The sequence below is a fragment of the Triturus cristatus genome, chromosome 4_1 (assembly GCF_964204655.1).
Source record: "Triturus cristatus chromosome 4_1, aTriCri1.1, whole genome shotgun sequence".
In the NCBI taxonomy this organism is placed as follows: domain Eukaryota; kingdom Metazoa; phylum Chordata; class Amphibia; order Caudata; family Salamandridae; genus Triturus; species Triturus cristatus.
This window is the reverse complement of record NC_140585.1, coordinates 27,204,825-27,216,872: the sequence shown is the minus strand read 5'-3', so window position 1 is coordinate 27,216,872 and position 12,048 is coordinate 27,204,825.

Here is a 12,048-nt window from a genome sequence, read left to right as displayed (position 1 = left end):
TAGGCCTCTGATTTTCGGTGGAAATCCTGCTGGAGGCTTGGGCCACACGTGGTCCAATGAACAAGTTCGTAGAATGTCGCGAAGGTTTTGCGCTTGACAATAGTGCACGGTACCCGTGTATTGCTGTTCCTCGTCACTCGTGGGGTCCACTCGCCTCAGCTTTGCTGGGGACTCACAATGGCCATCGGGAAGTCAGGAAATCCACTTCTGGGGCTTCAGGGACTTCGGACTCCAGCGGAAGCAACCGTTGATTCAAGTTTTTGGTGCCTGCCAAGCAGGGGTGTCACTCCTTGACTCCAAGGGAGATTCTTCAAGCTTCCAAAGGTAGTGGAACGTCGAAGGGCCAGGATTCTTCTTGTAGAGCATCGTCCAGGGACATCTGATTTGCAATGGCAAGGTTTCCCTATCTTATACTAAAGGAAAGGGAGGGACTAGCTCTATGACCCCTCCTCTGGGAGGGTCAGGGGAGTGGATGGTTACACCCACTTACCTTTGTCCAGTTTCACGCCAGAGCAAGGGCAGGTAGCCCCTGAACCGGTTTGAGCTGGCATATGCACAGAGGAGCCTACTGCTCCCCCAGTGCAGGACTTCAAAGCACTCTAGGAGTGCACCCACCCAGCGCCAATACACTAGATCCTGTCTGGAAGGTGGTTACACCTCCCTGTGACAGGATGCCTATTGTTGGGCCTCCTCCACTGCGAGTTTCGGTCAGCAGCAGGAGGGCAGCCCAGTGTCATCCATTTTGTGATGCCAGGGCTCTTTCAGATTTCTACCGTGTTTCCACAGTACGTACATGTCTACCCCTCTAGAAGGGTGGGATCATACTCCCACACCAGTTACTGGTGTGGGGGTATGATTCCAAGGCGTTTGACACCAAACACAACATGTTTTGATGCAGCCATTCCAAAGTTAGCATTTACCGCAAGGTTATAATGCACTTAAGAGTATATGGTTTAACCGCATCCATAAACAGCCACAGAGAATAGACTCTGACAGCTGCAGAGGGGACCTGCTCATGCAGAGGCACCCCCTCACATGTAAACCAAAAATCTTGCCCTCAGGATTGATAGGGCCTGCCTCAGGGGTGACTGATAGGTTTATATGTGTGTGTATGGTGAGATATAGGGAACCTATACCTCAGTGAGGAGTGCTAACACTACCTCACCCAGGCTGCAGTAGCAGGCCTGTGGTGTCAGATTTAGTCTGCTTCCCAGGGGTGGCATAATACATGCTTCAGCCCCTGGTAGGCCTGTGAAGTACCTATGCCCTTGGTAGCTAAGGTACCAAATATTAGGGGCTCATAAGGTACCACAGTATCCAATCACTAGTGCATCTAACATACACTCCAAGTTCTTTAGAGAGAACAGAGAGGCTGGGGCCCTGATTAGCAGGGTCCTAACCTGACTATAGCCAGAAACCAGTGTAAACATCGGAAAAAAAGTGGGGGCAACATAAGTGCAGATCCTACTCTCCTACACGGACCCTCACTCCAGGACCGGACCCTCACTCTAGGACCGGCCCTCACTCCAGGACCGGACCCTCACTCCAGGACTGGACCCTCACTCCCTGACCAGACCCTCTCTCCATGATGGGACTCTCACTCCAGGACCAGAGCCTCACTCCAGGACCGGACCCTCACTCCAGGACCGGAGCCTCACTCCATTAACGGACCCTCTCTCCAGGACCAGACCCACACTACAGGACAGAACCCTCACTCCAGGACCAGACCCTTACTCCAGCCCCGGACCCTCACTCCAGGACCGGACCCTCACTCTAGGACCGGCCCTCACTCCAGGACCGGACCCTCACTCCATGACCAGACCCTCACTCCATGACCGGACCCTTACTCCAGGACCAGACCTTCATTCCATGACCAGACCCTCACTGCAGGACGGACCCTCACTCCAGGACCGGACCCTCTCTCCAGGACCGGACTCTCACTCCAGGACCAGACCCTCACTCCAGTACCGGACCCTCACTCCAGGACCGGACCCTCACTCCAGGACTGGACCCATTCCCGCCAGGACCAGACCCTCACTCCAGTACCGGACCCTCAACTCTAGGACCGAACCCTCACTTCAGTACCGGACCCTGACTCCAGGACCGGACCCTCACTCCAAGACCGGACCCTCACTCCAGGACCGTACACTCACTCCAGGACCGCCCCATTGCCTCCAGGACCAGACCCTCACTCCAGGACCAGACCCTCACTCCAGGGCCGGACCTTCACTCCAGGACCAGACTCTCACTCCAGGACCGTACCCATTCCCTCCAGGACCAGACCCTCACTCCAGTACCGGATCATCAACTCCAGGACCAGGCCCTCACTTCAGTACCGGACCCTAACTCCAGAAATGGACCCTCCCTCCAGGACCAGACTCTCACTCCTGTCCTGGACCCTCACTCCAGGAATGGATCCTCACTCCAGGACCAGACTCTCACTCCAGGACTGCCCCATGTCCTCCAGGAATGGACCCTCACTTCAGGGCAGGACCTTCACTCCAGGACCAGACCCTCACACCAGGACTAGACCCTCACTTCAGTACCGGACCCTCACTCCAGGACCGGACCCTCACTCCAGGACCGGACCCTCACTCCAAGACCAGACCCTCACTCCAGGACCGCCCCATTCCTTCCAGGACCGGACCCTCCCTCCAGGACCGGACCCTCCCTCCAGGACTGGACCCTCACTCCAGGACCAGACTCTCACTCTAGGACCGGCCCTCACTCCAGGACCGGACCCTCACTCCATGACCAAACCCTCACTCCATGACCAGACCCTCACTCCATGACCGGACCCTCACTCCATGACGGACCCTCTCTCCAGGACCGGACCTTCATTCCATGACCGGACCCTCACTCCATGACCAGGCCCTCACTCCATGACCGGACCCTCACTCCATGACGGACCCTCACTCCAGGACCGGACCTTCATTCCATGACCGGACCCTCACGGCAGGACCGGACCCTCACTCCAGGACCGGACTCTCACTCCAGGACCAGACTCTTACTCCAGGACCGGACCCTCACTCCTGGACCGAACCCTCACTCCAGGACCGGACCCTCACTCCAGCACCAGACTCTCACTCCGGGACCGGACCCTCACTCCAGTACCAGACCCTCACTCCAGGACCGGACCCTCACTCCAGGACTGGACCCATTCCCTCCAGGTCCAGACCCTCACTCCAGTACCGGACCCTCAGCTCTACGACCGGACCCTCACTTCAGTACCGGACCCTCACTCCAGGACCTGACCCTCACTCCAAGACCAGACCCTCACTCCAGGACCGCCCCATTCCCTCCAGGACCGGACTCTCACTCCAGGACCGGACCCTCACTCCAGGACCAGATCCTCACTCTAGGACCGGCCCTCAATCCAGGACCACACCCTCACTCCAGGACCGGACCCTCACTCCATGACCGGACCCTCACTCCAGGACCGGACCTTCATTCCATGACCGGACCCTCACTGCAGGACCGGACCCTCACTCCAGGACCGGACTCTCACTCCAGGACCAGACCCTCACTCCAGGACCGCCCCATTCCCTCCAGGACTGGACCCTCACTCCAGGACCGGTCCCTCACTCCAGGACCGGACCCTCACTCCAGGACTGGACCCTCACTCCAGGACCGGACTCTAACTCCAGGACCAGACTCTCACTCCAGGACCTGACCCTCACTCCTGGACCGGACCCTCACTCCAGGACCGGACTCTCACTCCAGGACCGGACTTTCACTCCAGGACCAGACCCTCACTCCAGGACCGGACCCTCACTCCAGGACTGGACCCATTCCCTCCAGGACCAGACCCTCACTCCAGTACTGGACCCTCAGCTCTAGGACCGGACCCTCACTTCAGTACTAGACCCTCACTCAAGGACCGGACCCTCACTCCAGGACCGGACCCTCACTCCAGGACCCCCCATTCCCTCCAGGACTGGACCCTCACTCCAGGACCGGACCCTCACTCCAGGACCGCCCCATTCCCTCCAGGACCAGACTCTCACTCCAGGACTGGACCCTCACTCCAGGACTGGTCCCTCACTCCAGGACCGGACCCTCACTCTAGGACCAGCCCTCAATCCAGGACCACACCCTCACTCCAGGACCGGACCCTCACTCCATGACCAGACCCTCACTCCATGACCGGACCCTCACTCCAGGACCGGACCTTCATTCCATGACCGGACCCTCATTGCAGGACCGGATCCTCACTCCAGGACCGTACTCTCACTCCAGGACCCGACACTCACTCCAGGACCGCCCCATTCCCTCCAGGACCGGACCCTCACTCCAGGACTGGTCCCTCACTCCAGGACTGGGCCCTCACTCCAGGACTGGAACCTCACTCTAGGACCGGACCCTCACTCCAGGACCAGACCCTCACTCCATGACCAGACCCTCACTCCATGACCGGACCCTCACTCCAGGACCGGACATTCATTCCATGACCAGACCCTCACTGCAGGACAGGACCCTCACTCCAAAACTGGACCCTCACTCCAGGACCGGACTCTCACTCCAGAACCGGACCCTCACTCCAGGACCGGACCCTCACTCCAGGACCGGACCCTCACTCCAGTACCAGACCTTCACTCCAGGACCGGACCCTCACTCCAGGACTAGATCCATTCCCTCCAGGACCGGACCCTCACTCCAGTACCAGACCCTCAACTCTAGGACCGGACCCTCACTTCAGTCCCGGACCCTCACTCCAGGACCAGACCCTCACTCCAAGACCAGACCCTCACTCCAGGACCGGACCCTGACTCTAGGACCGGCCCTCACTCCAGGACCAGACCCTCACTCCATGATCAGACCCTCACTCCTTGACCGGACCCTCACTCCTGGACCGGACCTTCATTCCATGACCAGACCGTCACTCCAGGACTGGACCCATTCCCTCCAGGACCAGACCCTCACTCCAGTACCAGACTCTCAACTCTAGGACCGGACCCTCACTTCAGTACCGGACCCTCACTCCAGGACCACACCCTCACTCCAAGACCAGACCCTCACTCCAGGACCGCCCCATTCCCTCCAGGACCGGACCCTCACTCCAGGACTGGACCCTCACTCCAGGACTGGACCCTCACTCCAGGACTGGACCCATTCCCTCCAGGACCGGACCCTCACTCTAGGACCGGACCCTCAACTCTAGGACCGGACCCTCACTTCAGTACCGGACCCTCACTCCAGGACCGGACTCTCACTCGAAGACTGGATCCTCACACCAGGACAGCCCCATTCCCTCCAGGACCGGACCCTCACTCCGGGACCGGACCCTCACTCCAGGACTGGACCCTCACTCGAGGACCAGACCTCAATCCAGGACCACACCCTCACTCCAGGACCGGACCCTCACTCCATGACCAGACCCTCACTCCATGACCGGACCCTCACTCCAGGACCGGACCTTCATTCCATGACCGGACCCTCATTGCAGGACCGGATCCTCACTCCAGGACCGTACTCTCACTCAAGGACCAGACACTCACTCCAGGACCGCCCCATTCCCTCCAGGACCAGACCCTCACTCCAGGACCGGTCCCTCACTCCAGAACTGGACCCTCACTCCAGGACTGGAACCTCACTCTAGGACCAGACCCTCACTCCAGGACCGGACCCTCACTCCATGACCAGACCCTCACTCCATGACCAGACCCTCACTCCAGGACCGGACCTTCATTCCATGACCAGACCCTCACTGCAGGACCGGACCCTCACTACAAAACTGGACCCTCACTCCAGGACCGGACTCTCACTCCAGAACCGGACCCTCACTCCAGGACCGGTCCCTCACTCCAGGACCAGACCCTCACTCCAGTACCAGACCTTCACTTCAGGACCGGACCCTCACTCCAGGACTGGACCCATTCCCTCCAGGACCGGACCCTCACTCCAGTACCAGACCCTCAACTCTAGGACCGGACCCTCACTTCAGTACCGGACCCTCACTCCAGGACCAGACCCTCACTCCAAGACCAGACCCTCACTCCAGGACCGGACCCTGACTCTAGGACCGGCCCTCACTTCAGGACCGGACCCTCACTCCATGATCAGACCCTCACTCCATGACCGGACCCTCACTCCTGGACCGGAGCTTCATTCCATGACTGGACCGTCACTCCAGGACTGGACCCATTCCCTCCAGGACCAGACCCTCACTCCAGTACCAGACCCTCAACTCTAGGACCGGACCCTCACTTCAGTACCGGACCCTCACTCCAGGACCAGACCCTCACTCCAAGACCAGACCCTCACTCCAGGACCGGACCCTCACTCCATGACCGGACCCTCACTCCAGGACCGGACCTTCATTCCATGACCGGACCCTCACTGCAGGACCGGACCCTCACTCCAGGACCGGACTCTCACTCCAGGACCAGACCCTCACTCCAGGACCGCCCCATTCCCTCCAGGACTGGACCCTCACTCCAGGACCGGTCCCTCACTCCAGGACCGGACCCTCACTCCAGGACTGGACCCTCACTCCAGGACCGGACTCTAACTCCAGGACCAGACTCTCACTCCAGGACCTGACCCTCACTCCTGGACCGGACCCTCACTCCAGGACCGGACTCTCACTCCAGGACCGGACTTTCACTCCAGGACCAGACCCTCACTCCAGGACCGGACCCTCACTCCAGGACTGGACCCATTCCCTCCAGGACCAGACCCTCACTCCAGTACTGGACCCTCAGCTCTAGGACCGGACCCTCACTTCAGTACTAGACCCTCACTCAAGGACCGGACCCTCACTCCAGGACCGGACCCTCACTCCAGGACCCCCCATTCCCTCCAGGAATGGACCCTCACTCCAGGACCGGACCCTCACTCCAGGACCGCCCCATTCCCTCCAGGACCAGACTCTCACTCCAGGACTGGACCCTCACTCCAGGACTGGTCCCTCACTCCAGGACCGGACCCTCACTCTAGGACCAGCCCTCAATCCAGGACCACACCCTCACTCCAGGACCGGACCCTCACTCCATGACCAGACCCTCACTCCATGACCGGACCCTCACTCCAGGACCGGACCTTCATTCCATGACCGGACCCTCATTGCAGGACCGGATCCTCACTCCAGGACCGTACTCTCACTCCAGGACCCGACACTCACTCCAGGACCGCCCCATTCCCTCCAGGACCGGACCCTCACTCCAGGACTGGTCCCTCACTCCAGGACTGGGCCCTCACTCCAGGACTGGGCCCTCACTCCAGGACTGGAACCTCACTCTAGGACCGGACCCTCACTCCAGGACCAGACCCTCACTCCATGACCAGACCCTCACTCCATGACCGGACCCTCACTCCAGGACCGGACATTCATTCCATGACCAGACCCTCACTGCAGGACAGGACCCTCACTCCAAAACTGGACCCTCACTCCAGGACCGGACTCTCACTCCAGAACCGGACCCTCACTCCAGGACCGGACCCTCACTCCAGGACCGGACCCTCACTCCAGTACCAGACCTTCACTCCAGGACCGGACCCTCACTCCAGGACTAGATCCATTCCCTCCAGGACCGGACCCTCACTCCAGTACCAGACCCTCAACTCTAGGACCGGACCCTCACTTCAGTCCCGGACCCTCACTCCAGGACCAGACCCTCACTCCAAGACCAGACCCTCACTCCAGGACCGGACCCTGACTCTAGGACCGGCCCTCACTCCAGGACCAGACCCTCACTCCATGATCAGACCCTCACTCCTTGACCGGACCCTCACTCCTGGACCGGACCTTCATTCCATGACCAGACCGTCACTCCAGGACTGGACCCATTCCCTCCAGGACCAGACCCTCACTCCAGTACCAGACTCTCAACTCTAGGACCGGACCCTCACTTCAGTACCGGACCCTCACTCCAGGACCACACCCTCACTCCAAGACCAGACCCTCACTCCAGGACCGCCCCATTCCCTCCAGGACCGGACCCTCACTCCAGGACTGGACCCTCACTCCAGGACTGGACCCTCACTCCAGGACTGGACCCATTCCCTCCAGGACCGGACCCTCACTCTAGGACCGGACCCTCAACTCTAGGACCGGACCCTCACTTCAGTACCGGACCCTCACTCCAGGACCGGACTCTCACTCGAAGACTGGATCCTCACACCAGGACAGCCCCATTCCCTCCAGGACCGGACCCTCACTCCGGGACCGGACCCTCACTCCAGGACTGGACCCTCACTCGAGGACCAGACCTCAATCCAGGACCACACCCTCACTCCAGGACCGGACCCTCACTCCATGACCAGACCCTCACTCCATGACCGGACCCTCACTCCAGGACCGGACCTTCATTCCATGACCGGACCCTCATTGCAGGACCGGATCCTCACTCCAGGACCGTACTCTCACTCAAGGACCAGACACTCACTCCAGGACCGCCCCATTCCCTCCAGGACCAGACCCTCACTCCAGGACCGGTCCCTCACTCCAGGACTGGCCCTCACTCCAGGACTGGAACCTCACTCTAGGACCAGACCCTCACTCCAGGACCGGACCCTCACTCCATGACCAGACCCTCACTCCATGACCAGACCCTCACTCCAGGACCGGACCTTCATTCCATGACCAGACCCTCACTGCAGGACCGGACCCTCACTACAAAACTGGACCCTCACTCCAGGACCGGACTCTCACTCCAGAACCGGACCCTCACTCCAGGACCGGTCCCTCACTCCAGGACCAGACCCTCACTCCAGTACCAGACCTTCACTTCAGGACCGGACCCTCACTCCAGGACTGGACCCATTCCCTCCAGGACCGGACCCTCACTCCAGTACCAGACCCTCAACTCTAGGACCGGACCCTCACTTCAGTACCGGACCCTCACTCCAGGACCAGACCCTCACTCCAAGACCAGACCCTCACTCCAGGACCGGACCCTGACTCTAGGACCGGCCCTCACTTCAGGACCGGACCCTCACTCCATGATCAGACCCTCACTCCATGACCGGACCCTCACTCCTGGACCGGACCTTCATTCCATGACTGGACCGTCACTCCAGGACTGGACCCATTCCCTCCAGGACCAGACCCTCACTCCAGTACCAGACCCTCAACTCTAGGACCGGACCCTCACTTCAGTACCGGACCCTCACTCCAGGACCAGACCCTCACTCCAAGACCAGACCCTCACTCCAGGACCGCCCCATTCCCTCCAGGACCGGACCCTCACTCCAGGACTGGACTCTCACTCCAGGACAGGACCCTCACTCCAGGACTGGACCCTCACTCCAGGACTGGACCCATTCCCTCCAGGACCAGACCCTCACTCTAGGACCGGATCCTTAACTCTAGGACCGGACTCTCACTTCAGCACCGGACCCTCACTCCAGGACCGGTCTCTCACTCGAAGACCGGACCCTCACACCAGGACAGCCCCATTCCCTCCAGGACCGGACCCTCACTCCAGGACCAGACCCTCACTCCAGGACTGGACCCTCACTCCAAGACCGGACCCTCACTCTAGGACCGGCCCTCACTCCAGGACCGGACCCTCCTCCATGACCAGACCCTCACTCCAGCACCGGACCTTCATTCCATGACCGGACCCTCACTGCAGGACGGACCCTCACTCCAGGACTGGACCCTCACTCCAGGACCGGACCCTCACTCCAGGACTGGACTCTCACTCCAGGACCGGACACTCACGCCAGTATCGGAGCTTCACTCCAGGACCGGACCCTCACTCCAGGACCGGACCCTCACTCCAGGACTGGACCCATTCCCTCCAGGACTGGACCCTCACTCCATGACTGGACCCTCACTCCAGGACCGGACCTTCATTCTATGACCGGACCCTCACTGCAGGACGGATCCTCACTCCAGGACTGGACCCTCACTCCAGGACCGGACCCTCACTCCAGGACTGGACTCTCACTCCAGGACCGGACCCTCACTCCGGGACCGGACCCTCACTCCAGGACTGGACCCTCACTCCAGGACCGGACCCTCACCCTAGGACCGGCCCTCACTCCAGGACCGGACCCTCACTCCATGACCAGACCCTCACTCCAGGACCGGACCTTCATTTCATGACCGGACCCTCACTGCAGGACGGACCCTCACTCCAGGACTGGACCCTCACTCCAGGACCGGACCCTCACTCCAGGACTGGACTCTCACTCGAAGACTGGATCCTCACACCAGGACAGCCCCATTCCCTCCAGGACCGGACCCTCACTCCAGGACCGGACTCTCACTCGAAGACTGGATCCTCACACCAGGACAGCCCCATTCCCTCCAGGACCGGACCCTCACTCCAGGACCGGACCCTCACTCCAGGACTGGACCCTCACTCCAGGACCAGACCTCAATCCAGGACCACACCCTCACTCCAGGACCGGACCCTCACTCCATGACCAGACCCTCACTCCATGACCGGACCCTCACTCCAGGACCGGACCTTCATTCCATGACCGGACCCTCATTGCAGGACCGGATCCTCACTCCAGGACCGTACTCTCACTCAAGGACCAGACACTCACTCCAGGACCGCCCCATTCCCTCCAGGACCAGACCCTCACTCCAGGACCGGTCCCTCACTCCAGGACTGGACCCTCACTCCAGGACTGGAACCTCACTCTAGGACCAGACCCTCACTCCAGGACCGGACCCTCACTCCATGACCAGACCCTCACTCCATGACCAGACCCTCACTCCAGGACCGGACCTTCATTCCATGACCAGACCCTCACTGCAGGACCGGACCCTCACTACAAAACTGGACCCTCACTCCAGGACCGGACTCTCACTCCAGAACCGGACCCTCACTCCAGGACCGGTCCCTCACTCCAGGACCAGACCCTCACTCCAGTACCAGACCTTCACTTCAGGACCGGACCCTCACTCCAGGACTGGACCCATTCCCTCCAGGACCGGACCCTCACTCCAGTACCAGACCCTCAACTCTAGGACCGGACCCTCACTTCAGTACCGGACCCTCACTCCAGGACCAGACCCTCACTCCAAGACCAGACCCTCACTCCAGGACCGGACCCTGACTCTAGGACCGGCCCTCACTTCAGGACCGGACCCTCACTCCATGATCAGACCCTCACTCCATGACCGGACCCTCACTCCTGGACCGGAGCTTCATTCCATGACTGGACCGTCACTCCAGGACTGGACCCATTCCCTCCAGGACCAGACCCTCACTCCAGTACCAGACCCTCAACTCTAGGACCGGACCCTCACTTCAGTACCGGACCCTCACTCCAGGACCAGACCCTCACTCCAAGACCAGACCCTCACTCCAGGACCGCCCCATTCCCTCCAGGACCGGACCCTCACTCCAGGACTGGACTCTCACTCCAGGACAGGACCCTCACTCCAGGACTGGACCCTCACTCCAGGACTGGACCCATTCCCTCCAGGACCAGACCCTCACTCTAGGACCGGATCCTTAACTCTAGGACCGGACTCTCACTTCAGCACCGGACCCTCACTCCAGGACCGGTCTCTCACTCGAAGACCGGACCCTCACACCAGGACAGCCCCATTCCCTCCAGGACCGGACCCTCACTCCAGGACCAGACCCTCACTCCAGGACTGGACCCTCACTCCAAGACCGGACCCTCACTCTAGGACCGGCCCTCACTCCAGGACCGGACCCTCCTCCATGACCAGACCCTCACTCCAGCACCGGACCTTCATTCCATGACCGGACCCTCACTGCAGGACGGACCCTCACTCCAGGACTGGACCCTCACTCCAGGACCGGACCCTCACTCCAGGACTGGACTCTCACTCCAGGACCGGACACTCACGCCAGTATCGGAGCTTCACTCCAGGACCGGACCCTCACTCCAGGACCGGACCCTCACTCCAGGACTGGACCCATTCCCTCCAGGACCGGACCCTCACTCCATGACTGGACCCTCACTCCAGGACCGGACCTTCATTCTATGACCGGACCCTCACTGCAGGACGGATCCTCACTCCAGGACTGGACCCTCACTCCAGGACCGGACCCTCACTCCAGGACTGGACTCTCACTCCAGGACCGGACCCTCACTCCGGGACCGGACCCT